Here is a 14,304-nt window from a genome sequence, read left to right as displayed (position 1 = left end):
ACACATTTGCTTTTGCTCCATCTATTTGTACAATAATAGTAGCTGCAGTTTTAACGGCAAAAAAATGTAATTACCGCACATGTTCTCACAAGCCCTAATTAGCGCAACGTTTAAGCATACGCTTAAACACATTGCTGTTCGGTGGCGCTTTTATCGTGGGCTCTGCGAGGGCTGCCAGCAGCCGGCTGAACAGGGGCCGTGCCCTTCCCCGTTCACCTTGTGCTGATCAAAAGCCGACATTCGCGCACCTTGAAAACCTGGAAGTTATCTTGATCCCAACTGGCGCGTGGTCGTAACGAGTTCAGCTGCCAGAACAGTCGCATCTTCCCACAGAGATGATTGCACAGGGCAGAACGCTGGAGGGAGGGTGAGGACGGAGCTGTGGGCGTTCGGCCACGACGAGCAGGTGCTGCCCCGAGAGAGCATCTCCCAACAGAGCTCCGCCGACCCCTCATCCTCGGCTGAGGGAGGAGGCAACGCAGGTCTAATCGCAGCCGAGAAACCGCAGAGGGAGCTGGCAATGTCACCGTCCGCCAGCAAGCACCCGTGCGGCATGCCAGGCACCGCGCACAGCGCTTGGCAGCAGCACAGCATCAGTTTACTGTATCACGGAGAAATTAAAAAGTGCATGTAGCCACCTCGGCAGAACGCGCCGAGGCACGGCAGTCAGGCACTCCTCCTTGGCTCTAGCCATCTTTATTGCGTTTGCCTTGATTTTTCAAAGCTGGGCAACGTCGTGCCGGTGAAAAGCCAAGCGCAAAATGAGCCGCTGCCGTGTGCGGAGGCGGCAGTGGCGAGGCGGTTACCAGCACTGGTCACGGCGGGGAAGCAGCCTGCCCTGCCTGCTAGCCTGCTCCTTTCAGCCTCTGCCCACGGAGTGCGACGGAGAGCAACCCAGGCTTTAAACAGGAACGTGTTGCTCGCTTGCCCGTAATCGAGGCTTTGCTAATCCAGGAGATTTTTTTTTCTTTTCTCCTTTTTTTCCATTTGCATTGGCAGTAACATTAGCTCAGCGAAACCACAATTAAGCTACTTAAATGAGCAATTTACCTATTAACAGATTGCAACCTTTTCAACAAGATGTACGGGGTCTCCCCCCTTTGAATGCAAACTCCTCGTGCACGAGGAGTAAGGAAGGATGCGTCTAAGGAGGGGGCTGAGCAGCGTGACCCGAGCCGCGGCTCTCTCCTCCCGTCGGCAGGCCCCAGCCCGTGCTCAGTCCCCCGACACCGCTGTGCCCCCAGTGAGGAGCGGCTGAGCCTGCCGGCCGGCCCCGGGGAAGGTGGGCTGCCACCTCCCGCCCCCGCACCCAGGGCTCAGGGAGTGCTCGCCCGGAGCAGGAGCCGGAGCCACAGGTAAGCCGCTCTATTTACAGAAGCTCCTGTCGTCTTACCCCTCAGACTAAGATGATGTACTCCCGTGTCAATCCCATAAGTAGCTGGAATTTAATTCCTGACTTAATATTTCCCTGGATGCTTATTTATGATGAACTGAAGCAAAAATATCATCTTCCCAGTGGAAGCGGAGCAGGCAGCTCGTTGCAGCTACTCCTGGAAGCGCAGAATAAGAAATTGGGAGTATGTGAAATGCCCTCCCGGGCTCGCCGCAGGTGGCATTTGGGACGTGGTGCCTGGCTTCAAGCGCTCGCCCACCGATGGCCAGCACGACCCATGGCAGCACTTCGCACTTGGCTTTCATCTAAAGGCTTGGGATGCATGGCAAACCAAGGAAAAAAGTGTTTGATGTACTCCAGATCAGCCTGAAAAGGGCCAGCCAGCCTTTTTCTCCCCCAGAGTAATCTCTTTTATCAAAATAAGTAATTTTGAGAGAGTAAGGGCTGCTGGTGCAAGGTCTCCCCAGGCTGCCCTGCTGGTTGCCGCCACCTCGGCAGGGTGCGTGGTGGGGACCTCGGGGGGGCTGCTCCTCAGTGGGAACCATTTCCTCGTCCTTTGCTCGTCAGGCTGCCTCCGGATGGAGCCGAAAGGTGCGATCCGCGCCCCAGGAAAGGAGCTGCCGTGGCCGGCGGTGCCGCCGGGGTGCAGCTGGGAAAGCCAGCGCTGCTGGCAGCCTCCCACATCAGCACACACGTAGCCTCCTGCTGCTGGGACTCGCGAGTCGGGATGGAAACAGCTCTGAAATCACCGGACAGAAAATTAAAAACTCCTGGGAGAATTTGCCCCAGTGTTTCACTGTGCGTTCAGGAAAACCAGCTGCTGCTTGTACTCAGGAGTCCCAGCTCCACTCTCGAGAATAAATTCAGCGTTGCCCTTTTCCACTCCGAACTTAGACTAGTCTTTTTTTTCCCTTTCAGTTTCCCTGGTCTGTCCAAAGTAAGCGATACAGAGGCCACGACTGGTTCTTGCGACACGCGCGGGGCAGGTTGGCGCTTACGCCGGGGCACGTGCCGCGGGTCTGTGACTTACCCACAGCTGGGGCAGGCGACGCGTTGCTGCCTCGCAAGATCCCTGCGGTTCCCCGCGCCTCTGCGGTTCATGCCTCTGGCAGCAGAGTGCCAGCACGGGAAGGAGATGCCGGGAGCGTGGGTTTACGCTCTGGCTCCGGTGCCAGCACGGCTTGCGCCCGGTGGGTCGCTCCTGGGATGTGCAGGCATCCTCACCCAGTGCACCTTCCCGGGGCTCCCGCGCTGGCAGAGCCGCGGTGCGAATTGGCTTCATTATGACACAGAATTACTGCGATTCGTAGCGTGCATGCCAGGAGTCTTTCACGCGCCCCCCTGCCCCGTGACAAGTTGCCAGCCAGGTCTGGACGTCTCTGCGGCCACTCTGCTGGTGTCCGGCAGGTATCAGAACCTCCTGCTACCACCGCAGGCTGACGCAAGCTTTGAGACAATTATCTTAACAGTCCAGTCTCTCACAGCATTGAAGGGCCATGATCCACCCACATCCAGACCCACGCTGGCAAGCACACACGGCACCGCAGACAGGAACGCAGCAGCCCTCCCGGCCAGTGGCTCTGTAACGGCTGTCACAGACAACAGCGAACGCCTCCAGCCATGGAGAGAGGGAGAACCAAGAGCACAGCACCGGGTCGGAGCACGCTGCATCCCTGCGGACCTGAGCTGTGGGTGCTCGGCGTCACGGTCCTCGCTCGCCTGCTGCTGCCCTGCACCAGCCATGCACTAACGGGCCTCCCTTTCGCCAGCCAGCACTTCAGACCCCCCCGAATCCTATACGTTACTCAGAGAGGGTTGTGGCCAAATCATCTTTATTGCTGCCAGGGATCCTCGGAGCTGCCCGAGAGGGACAGTACCTGCCGGTCATTAACAAGGGACTAATGGCCTCTTGCTTTTCCCAGCCTCTCCCCTTCAGTCACAGACGGGGTCCGGCTTTTCGGCAGCCTATGTACTTTGAAGGAAAACACCAAATTAAAGTCTCAAGAGCTCGCCCCGATGGGAAATGGCTGCCGTTCTCACCAGAGAAAATGGCTCGGTGTTTCCCCAGACTGGTTTCCCCTTCTGCAATGCTCAGTTGCCTGGGATATCTTACACTGCGGTATGAAAAAAACATGGATAATCATTATTGTTCACCAGCATAATAGTTTCAAGACTCAGCATCCCTACTTTTTGCAAGGAACATAGCCTCAGGCAGTTTCCTTTGCATATAAGTGCACAAAAAATGTTCAAGTGAGAAAAAATCATCTCAGCAAAGCACATTTATATAGGTGAATCATTTTGAAAACTTCTGAGCATCCAGACTAATTGCAGTAGATTTGAATTATAGAGTTATAAGCAACAAGTTCATTTTGATCCTCCGGGCTAAAAAGTTATAATTAGCACATCCACCATAAAACTGGCTTTTAATTAAATAAGCCTCAGAACGGAGCAAGTTTTGCGAAGTCCCTCCCTCGCCTACATAAGGCAGCCGGCCTGAACGGCCGTCGCTGGGGATGCTGCGGCGGCTCCCGAGCCCAGGGAGCGTTAAGCAGAATTTTAAAGAAAGGAAAGACCGACATGGGAAATTAGGCAAGCGGGGAGCCCGCAGCCAGAGGCTGGATCTCGCACATTAGCGGCCTGAAGAGCTACCACAGCCAAATGAGCTGGAAAGATGGTTTGTATCGGTGAGCTAAGCTGCGTTTCTGGATCTGCGGCATCCTAGGTCATACTGACAGCAGCCACAGCAGGCGCCGGGCAGCCCCACGGCCCCGCAGCCAGGCAGGGCATCGCAGCCGGGGGCTTGCGGGAGCTGGGCTATCGGTGTCCCCCCCGGCAGGACCCAGCCCGAGCACGTGCTGGGAAGGCAGCGTCTTTCCAAGGGCCAGCTCCGAGGCCATCACTTGTACTTTCCAAGTCCCCAGAATAGCCAGCAATATGTCACACTACCTGTTGCCTGTATTATAGGAGGCTGAGTTTATTCACGAAAAGCATATGTTGCGGTACTGAGCGTGGAAATGCCATCTCTCACAGTTGTCTCTTTCTTCGCACTTTAAAAAGGCTGTAGGAAAAGATGACATATGGCACCTCAGCTTACGATGGTTTAACCGACACTGGCAGGGCCAGGGAAAAGCGAGCGGAGCGGCGTTCCCCGGCGAGGGTGCCCGCGCCTGGTCCCACCGGGACGCAGCCTGCCACCTGCCGCGCCCGCGGTGCCGTGACCTGCCGGCACGTGCATTGCCCGTGCCGCCCCAGCGAAACCGCGAGGCACGCGCTGGCGCCGGGTGATCAAATAAGCCGATTAACGGGCTCCTCCTTGTCAACGCCAAAGCTGAACCTCTAGTTCTTCAAAGATATAATTAAAGCACACTCTCGTAATTATAAAATTTTATTCCACTTGAGTGAAGGCGGAGGTCTGGCAGGTGCTTAAATTAATTTGATTGTTTCCACTTACTCTCCGCTGCTCCGACGAGCGGCACGGCCTGAGCAAGGGGCGAGGGAGGGCGGGCGGTGGGGCGGAGGGCAGAGCCGCGGCTCAGCGCCGAGACCCCCGTGGCAGGGGCTGCGCAGTGCCCAGGGCAGGCGCCAAATGGGGCTCCCAATTCGGGAACACTGAAGGCAGCACCGAGGCTGGCAGAGCCTCTGGAAGGATCAAACTCTCCCACTTGCTGTCTCTGAGGATAACAAAAAGTCGTGAGAGGTTTTACGAGCGAGTGATGGGAACGGTGCCTTCGCTGGGTCGGGAGGGGACAGGGCAGGCTGTGAGCACAAATACTTTGCGTAGCTGGAAAAGCAAATGCTGCTATTTTCCCTTAATATCCAAAATTATCTGCAAATGCCATTGCTGTAATATTCTATAAATATTTGCCGTTCTCAAAGCCTCCTTCTCAACAGCCCTCCCCTCTCTCCCGACCGTGCACCAAATCTCACCGTTCCCTTTCCAGGGCTGACAAACGGCATGAACGAAACCAGCACGGGAACACGAGGACCCAACTCACCACGCCCCGGACCCCGAGATGGAAAGCTGGAAAAGCTCTGGCTGCAGGGAAGACGTGAAGTGCTACGGATCACGGGAGCACATCCATCTCTGTGAAAGCACCCTGGGAGGCGATGGCCACCCCACGATCGCCACTTGATTCAAAGGAAAAAGAGCTTTCTGTCCTGACACTGAGACGCAAGCAAACACCGCAGCTGGCCATGCTGCGGAGGGTCCATCGGTGACGGAGCCAAGCCCAGGAGTCATCCGCAGTGGCGAGACCAGCACGGGGTGGGACGCATCGCCTCGGGAGCAAACCGACCGCTGTCCCCAAAACGGCCCGAGGGTCCAAGAGGAAGGGTGGCAGGAGGGCGAAGGGAACGGTGGTGGCCCACGAGTGCCCCCGCACGAGCTGGGCTCTGCTGGTGGCCCCGGGCTTTCCCCAGCGTGGCTTTCAGGGGAGACGGGAGCAGGGCGCTGGACCCACCTCCGCGGATGCAAAGCCCCCGTCTGTGGAGAGCGGGGAGTACCTGTGTGGGCCGTTCAAATCGTAGTTCTGGGAAAGCAAATGAAAAAAAAATAAATCATGCTAACCTATTTCCATGCCATTGTCCCTTCTCCGGGCGGAACGATCACCGCTGAGGATCTTTGCAAAAATTAGTTCCTGTAAGATCTGAGGAATCTTTCTGCTTCTGCACCGAGCACTGAGAGTGAGCCTATAAATCCAGTTAGTCACACTCGCTGGATTACATTGGACCTTGTACTTCTGCTTTTATTAACAAGATTGTTTACTATATAAGAAGCTTTATATAACTGTGAATCACGGGTGATTTGTAGGACTGCACAGATGGGAGTTGCCAACCATCCATTTTCTCTGTGCTCGCATGAACCTCCTGCTCCCAGCCCATTCCTAAAAAATAAATAAAAACCTTGCCATGGTAATTAACTGTCTGGCTCGAATCCTCTTCAGTGGTGCTCTCGGTATGGGATTTAAGAGTCTGATATTCCAGTTTAACACGTGGGTTAGCATCAGTGCTGACGCAGGGATGAAGTTATCCCCCAAAAGTGTTTTCCATCCCGTGTCTCTCCCTTGAGGACACCCCTCGGGTGCGAGGGGACGTGCCTGCTCCCAGCCGGCGCCAGGGCAGGAGCCCGCTGAGCCCCAAACCCCTCGAGGCTGTTAGGTGACGACAAAGTAGCTACCAACCGCCCCATTTATAAAGTGTGAGCATGTGAAGGCAAAGTCGCCGGGGCCGAATCATACCCTGCCCACGGAGCACACACCAGTCTTGCCCAGTATCATTAAATGCCCATTTTATCACAACGGAGCAACCTCCAGACTCCCCCCAGCGCTCACTGGGCTTCTCTCTGCATCTCTTTTCCCTCTCGATTTACACGTCTTTTTCAGTGACTCTGCTAAATGGCGTTTACATGAGGCTAAGCATCGGCGCGAGGTGATGGGATAGGAAGCAACAGTTAATATCTCAACCAGTTAATGGCATCATTTTGGTAAAGCGCTGATCTTTAAGGATCAGCTTGTAGATGTAGCACAGCAGTGTAAATTTAAAATTAATTTACAACTTCGCAATGAGGTGATGGGAGCCGTGCTTGGGGCTCAGCACGGCTCCTGCCAGCTCTCCCCCTCCCGCGGGCAGCCGAGGCACGGCTCCCACGCAGGCTGCCGGTGCCTGCACCGTCCTCCCGCCCGCCTCACCGGGGCCGGTACGGGCAGAAAACGCCGGCCAGCAGGAGCATTTCCATTTGTGCACAACCAGCCTTAATCCTCAAATGGAGTTAATTCGTTTACCGTCATTTATTTTACCTATCACTCTCTATGAAATTAGTTGATAGCCTTGTTGCTATGCCCCAGCCCAGCACAACTCATTGTGTCAGCAGGTCCATCCGACAGCTCGGCGGTGTTACTCATACAATCAGGGAAAGGAAGCCAGGCTGAAGCTGCCAGACTGGCTCCTGGCTGAAGGCGACTCGCAGGGAAAATATCAGGAAAACACAGGAAAAACACAGGCTCAGCCTCATCCAGCAGCAGGAGGAACCGCGCTGCCCCAGAGCCCGGGCGAACCGCACGGGGCAGAAGCTGCTGCCTCCCAGCCAGGCTTCACGCCTGCCCCCAGAACCTCGTTAGCAGACCCGACGTTGGCTATTTGGGAAAGTCTTTGCATGCCCTGGTTTATCCTGTGGCCAAGCTGCAACTCGGAGCTCCTCAGTGACGTGCCTGCAGGCAGCACGCAGGAACTCTGCCCGGTCCCAAAACCCAAGACCCAGGTCTGGCAGGGTGAGAGCCGGCAGCCCCGGGGGCGGCAGTTGCCGATGCCGGCGCCCAACAGCGCCGTGCACCCCCAGCAGCGCCGTGACGCCCCGCGCGAGACTCGCTGGATAAATAAATATTCTAGAGACGCTCCAGGTCATGTACTTTTCATGAGTTCGTTCTGCTCTCAGAAACTGCACCCTTTATGGAGATCAGACGTGTCTGTAACAGAAGTAATTTTATAATGAATAATTTGTTTGAAAAGCTGGTTCTGATCATCTTGATGAAAGAAACGCAGCTTGGCTTGCTCTGCTCTGTGGGGGAGGCAGGAGGGACGCTGCAGGGACCCGCGGTCCCCGGCGGGTCTCAGGGGCTGCACCCGCAGAGGGGTACCAAACCCCGCTACAGGTTGTGCGGGGGGAACCAAGCGCCCTGCAAGCCAGGTACGCCCAGGCGGCTCCTCCCAAGGCACGCTGCCCCCCTCTCTGCAAACACGGGCAACTTCTGGAGGAAAACTGCATTAAAGGGCACGTTGCCTGCAAATTCAGGGAGTCTTTGGGGAAACGTGCGAGCCCTTCCCGGCCCTGTGGGCTGGCTCTGGCAGACTCGCTCAGCACTGCCGGTGCTGAATTCACGCTGCAGACGACAACAGTGACAACAGCTTTGGGATCCTTGCAAAATAGCCTGCGCAGCTATTTATTATTGTGCTAGATTTAGACCACGGATTTAGATATTGATTGAGTCTGAGCCTCCAAGCAAAGAGTGCTAATTAGCACATGCAATGAAGAGCCAGCTTTTAATTAAATACAGCTTAGCGAGAAGGACCTGTTACAGACAACTCTCCTGGCATGAGAGAAATGTGTGCAGGAGAATTTCAGAGCGGGAGCGAGTCTGAAAGGCTGCCCCAGGACGGGGGTCCCGCGGCGGCAGGGCTCAGCCCGGGACAGGGCGGTGGGGGCGGCTGCTCCCCTCCCCAGGGGCAGCTCCGAGCCGGGCACCTGCGCTGCCAGGGCTGAGCGATGCTGCGGGGCTCCTGCTGCCTGCACCCCTGCCTCTCCTGCCCACGCCACCTCCTCCGCTCACCGCCAGCCCTTTCTTCCCATTGCAAATAACCAAACAAGCAGCACGCAGGAGAGAATAATATTAATATTAAAAAGGCATTTATAGTTTTAATCAAGCTTTGGGGGGAAAAGACAGCTTAACACGGCACTTTACACAGTTGATAAAATGTTTGACATTTACTGGTGCCTGTAATGAATCTTGTCTCAATTTTCTCTTTTAAAATGCCACTCCAGATACTCTATCTATCTGTAGGGTTTAAAAAGCACTTATCCAACAAAGCGTTATCACGACTGAGAATATTAAACGGTGGCTCGGCAGAGCACGGCCAGCTGCAGGGTTTGCTGGCACCCAAGCGAGCGCAGCGAGGGGTTTGCAGCAGGAGGGGAGAGGGGGGGCGTCTCCATGGCCCCGCCGCAGCACAGCCCCACACACCACCACCCTTTTCCCTCTGGTTTCCCAATAGCCAAGCGGGGAGTCCCTGAGTTCCCAACTTATTCTGCTCAGTTTGCTGCCATGACACAACTCCCAGCTCTCCCCGTGCTCCCTGGGACCCCCAGCACTCGTCCCCGCGCCAAATGCTCCCTTTGTTCTTCTTGCAGAGCGCAGCCGTGGGAGATTTGTGCAATCGTCAGGTACCCAGCAACTGAAAGGAGATGCCAGCCCCAGAAAACGGCACGTTGTCCTTGGCTGCGACTGTCCCCATCCTCCTGGTGTGCTTTGATCAGTAATGGAATCAGCAAGCGCCGCTCTGGCAGCAAAGTTGGTGTCAGCCTTCGAAATCCGCTCTTTCGCCATGGATTGGGAAAACGCGTCCCCTGTTGGGATCGTGGCTTTGCTCTTCAGCAAACCCTCCTCCAGGTGCTGAAATGCAGTTCGGGCGTTATTCTGTTGGGCCTTTCTCTTCCGTTACATTTACATTTTGCCAAAGGAAGCAGCAGTGTTGTGGGATTGACTCACCCAGCAGCCACAAACTCTTGACAACACCTCCCTGGCCCCCGCCGTCCTTGCAGCAACACCGGGAGCCACGCGGCCATCGCATCAGCCCAGCGTGGCGGCCATGCAAGGCTTCGGGCTCGGTCCTATACCAGCACCGAGCTCCTGGGATAAAGCAAACCCAAAGGTCTCAAACTCTTTTGGAGGAGGAGGCGGCGGCTGGAAGCTTAGTTCGTCCCGTGAGAATGAGGCGAGCCGCCCTGCCCGCCCGGCTGCGGGCAGCACCGCCGGCATGGGCTGCCCAGCTCTGCCCGCAGGCAGGATGGAGCGCAGCGGCAGGGGCTTTGTGTTTTATCAGTACACAACACTTGCCTTGTGTAAATACAGCTGACGCTCCGTGGCTACGGAACGGGCATTTATCCGAGGAGCGCTTCTGCTCCTCTCCTGGAAGGACGCTGTGGAGGGAAATATCAGCAGCGAACACGCGGGCGGCCGCTGCCTGGCTGCGCGGCTCCATCCCGGCCTTTCCTTTGAATAGGCACTCTAACGTCTTTCTCGTCTCTTTTTTTTTTTTTCTTCAGAGGGAAGAAATGAATTATTCCATGAAAGTTACTGCCTGTCTCAGGAGCCTGGTATAGAAAATTAGGTTTTAATAGCTTTGAAATTGAGGTTCTTCGGGTCAATAGGACAAGATTCTGACAATGAAATGACAGACCCATAAAGGGAAAAAAAGCAAATATTTTGTTACTCATCAGAGAGTCACAGTCCAAAGATAGTAGGCAGTAGCTTAAAATACTGCTGTGCTCTTCAGGCTACTGTAATGTTTAGTCATAAGCTCCTTTTTTCTCTTCTTGTCTATATATATATACTAGCTTTGGGAAGGGAGCGCTTGGCTTTCCATCCTCGGACATGCCTGGGAATTCCTCAAGTTACTGCTGGAATTGGAAAGTTTGCTCTGAAATGAAAGCACTCCCCCTCTCCAGATTGCTTCGCAGCCACGGCCCTTGGACGCTTCATGCCCCTGCACTGACCCTGACGATGCCCCGTCCGACGGTGGAGCTCACCGACAGCGAGCGCGGGAGCCGACCACGACTTGCGTCGCTCAGTGCCGAGTCTCTCTGACATTTATGCTGTTAGCAGCCTTTTAAAAACCAAGCTGATAAAATGGAAGCATCCTATCCGTATGAGAACAGGTAATTACGAGTGAGTTATTTGAAGGGGAAAAAATATAATGAGATAAAAACCAATGCACTTTAAATGGAAAAACATAAATAAGCTACAGACAATGCCCTCATTACCTGAGAGTTGGAGCTTGATCCCCCTTCTGCTAATTAAAACCACAGCAAAATCAATTACATGAAAACCAGGAGACTTCTCAATGCCTTTTCCCACGCAGGGAGAGGGACCGGAGATGCCAGCGGGCGGGCAGCGGCAGAGCGGGTGCCGCAGCCGTGGCGAGCGCCCTGTGCGGAGGCTCTGCGGGCTCGCGGGCAGCGCCCGACGCCAAGGGCAGAGGCCGGCGAGACGGGCCCCCCAGGCACCCACACCGCCCAGCCGGGCCGCCGGGGGCTGGGGGACCATGGGCTGCTGCAAAGAGAAAAGCTACCAACTCAGCCGGCAGCGAAATTGCTTCGGCTCACGCAGGAGGGAAAACTTTCAAAGAACTTCTGCCAACAAGCACTGGAATTATTTGACTCATTATTAAAGGGATGAATGGATTATAATTACTCCTAATTTCATATTCAGAGATCATTACCATGCCTAAGAAGGGTAGATACGGAGCCCTTGAGATCCTGCAAGTTACTTTAAATATTCATAGAGCTGAGAGCAATTTCTCATGGTTTGGACAGGCTGCAACAGGGAAAGCACCTCTGGCCAACTGGGCCGGGCAGCTTCTCCCCCGCAGCCACCGCTCCCCAGAGGAGCATCCCAGCCTGGGCATCGCTGGGCCGGTCACCCAGGGCTCACCAGCCCGCACCGGTGGCAGCACCAGCCCGGCACTCGGAGCTAACACGCCACGAAGGGACTGTCCACCGGAGAGCAGGAGGTGGACACCTCGGCATTTTTCCAGGTCACTCGCTCCTTTGCAGCTATTCCAGGTTTTAGCTGCGGTGAGGCGAGATAGAGGAAGGCCAGGGTGAGCATGTTCTCGCCCTGATGCATGTCAGTTTGCTTGTACCGCTGCTGCGGGAACATCCCGAAGGCTCCCACAGTGGCTTTACTACCTGCAGTAACACAGGTACAGCTGCTGCTCAGCCGACTGTGTGTCTCCTCTTGCGAGTGCCAGTCCTATCTGAACGTCCACTTCTTCAGACTGATGCACAGGAACTAATGCAATTACCTCCACAAGCCTGCTAAGGGCTGTAGGAGCTGTCACCTCAGACGAGCTCCCAGAGAAATCCGCAGGCTAGAATTTTTCTATAGGCTTTTTATTCACAAGTGGCAACAGGTCGTCCCTCCTACATCCCGTGACGAGGCTGGAAAAGCTCCCCAGAGCGGAGAATAGGTGCTCCTGGTCTGCTGCTTGCAGCACCCCAGGACCTGCTGAGCAGCCACGAGCCGGCGCAGGCAGCAGGCGCAGGCAGCAGGCGCAGGCAGCAGGCGCAGGCAGCAGGCGCAGGCAGCAGGCGCAGGCAGCAGGCGCAGGCAGCAGGCGCAGCTGCCTGGCACCTCGTGCTAGCAGGATGCTTTAGCAAAGGTTCTCTTCTAGGTCTTTGCACAGCCTTTCTCCGGGGAGAAATCAAGCTCAGGTACTCCCACCGCACGTCAGCAGCAACAGAAGCAATCTCATAATTACCTAAGCCAGAAGTTGCCTTTTTTCCCCTCTTAATATCCATTGGCATAGGAACTGAAGGAATATAAACACTTGCTAAGGGCATTTTTAGTAATATGAAAAGACTTGGAAATACGCTGTTGATGGAAACCCGTGCACCTGAAAACGGACGCAGTTCCCAGCGTCTCTCTCATCCCACCCTACCCATCGCTGAGCCGAACAGCGGCGGTGGAGGGCAGGCAACAGATCAGTGGATCAGGCAGGGTCCAGGCTGGCAGCTGCCTGCATTTACACCAAAGCTAATTTGCTCCATCGCCTCCCCCCACGACTGATAAATCAGTATGTGGTAATGACTGTATTAGCTTTCCCATCATTTCCCCACTCAAGGTTTTACGGCGGCGCTAAATCGCCGATCCTTGCAGCGACCTCCGTGGCAGAATCACGGATGCTCCCACGGGACAGTGCTGCATGCGGGCGACGCACCGAGCGGGGGACCGGGACACGGCGCCTGGCGAGAGCCGCTCTCCTTCGACCACGGGTGAAGGCACGCAAAGGAGCGCAACCGGAACCCGGTGATTTACACCCTGAATTACACCTACTGCGCACGCTCCCCTAACATATGGAAATGTCACATTGCTTTAAGTGTTGTGCTGAACTTCTGTCCTCCAATCAATGCCCAATTTCCTTCCAAGGATAAAGCCGTACATTATTTTTGGCTGACCAATTCAGCTCAGGGCACTCTAATTTTTCCCCGTGCACTCAGAGGACAAATGCTTCACTGTGATTGCCTCAGAGCAATGACAGAACAAGCACATTTCTAATGGCTGGCATAGCGCGTACAAAATATATTAAATGTATTAACTTTGGCACTTGCCGGGTCTCGGGAGAAGCTCTCGGAGCTGCTCGTGTGCTTCACCTCCGCTCCCCTGGCTCGTTTCTGCTCTCCTCTTCTGCCTGGAAAATTCCCTGTCCCCAAAACTGCGGCTGGCTGGAGGTCACCGACATTTGCCGGCAGCTCGTCTCTGTGCCCCGCTGTGAGCTGCCCTGAACTGCTCGGCAAGCGGGAGAGGCCGGCGAGGCTCGCAGATGGTGCTTAGCCGTCCCGGTGCCGCAGAGCAGCTGAGCAGTGCCGGCAGCGCCCGGCCTGGGAGATGCTGACGGCTCCCGGGGGCACGCGCAACCCCAGAGCCAACACACGAGCAGAGCAGGGAGCACGGGAACGCATCCAGGACAACATGACCAAATGCTCTGTTGGCTCAACAACACCTGTACTTGTAACGTCCAGATGCTTAGAGCCTGGCTGGGGTTCGCTTCAGGCTGAACTGCGGGGAGGCAGGCTCTCGGAGGAGCGAGGCGGGGGACAAGTCGAGCGGGAAGTCACCTTCTCGCCCTCGGCCGGGGCGAACTGGCCAGCTGCCGTGCGGCAGAGCCGGTGGCGGGGCAGGACCACCCAGGGATGCCCGGCAGGGAAACCCGCAGGGGCTTTCCCACCGCCCTGCCCGCCCAGGCACTGCCCGGCTGCAACCGGGGCCGGTGCCAGTCTGTGGAGCAGCCACCTGCTGCAAACCCACCAGCTCTCACGCGGGAAGCAATTCCCAGGGCTCGCTCTCCAGCCACACGCAGACCCGGATTTTATTATGTTTTCAATAAAAAAAAAATGCTGCAAGATAACACCCTGAGCGGCATCTGCCATGTGGGCTGCTGCTGCGAAGATGGGAAAATCGCCCTTTGTTCTTCAAAAATAAATCTGAAGGAAAGCCCTTTATAAGCAGGCAGCGTTCTCTTGGGGCTGCCAAGGACTTCACAGGCATCACCACGAATAACAGTTTATCTACAGAGTTTCATTCAGAATGAAGCCTCAGACATGGCCTAAAATTATGAGGACGCTGAGAAAATGGCTTTAT

Source organism: Nipponia nippon, unplaced genomic scaffold (genome assembly GCF_047370975.1).
Source record: "Nipponia nippon isolate SJK-2023a ecotype South Korea unplaced genomic scaffold, ASM4737097v1 scaffold_19, whole genome shotgun sequence".
In the NCBI taxonomy this organism is placed as follows: domain Eukaryota; kingdom Metazoa; phylum Chordata; class Aves; order Pelecaniformes; family Threskiornithidae; genus Nipponia; species Nipponia nippon.
Note: the sequence above shows the minus strand (reverse complement) of the source record.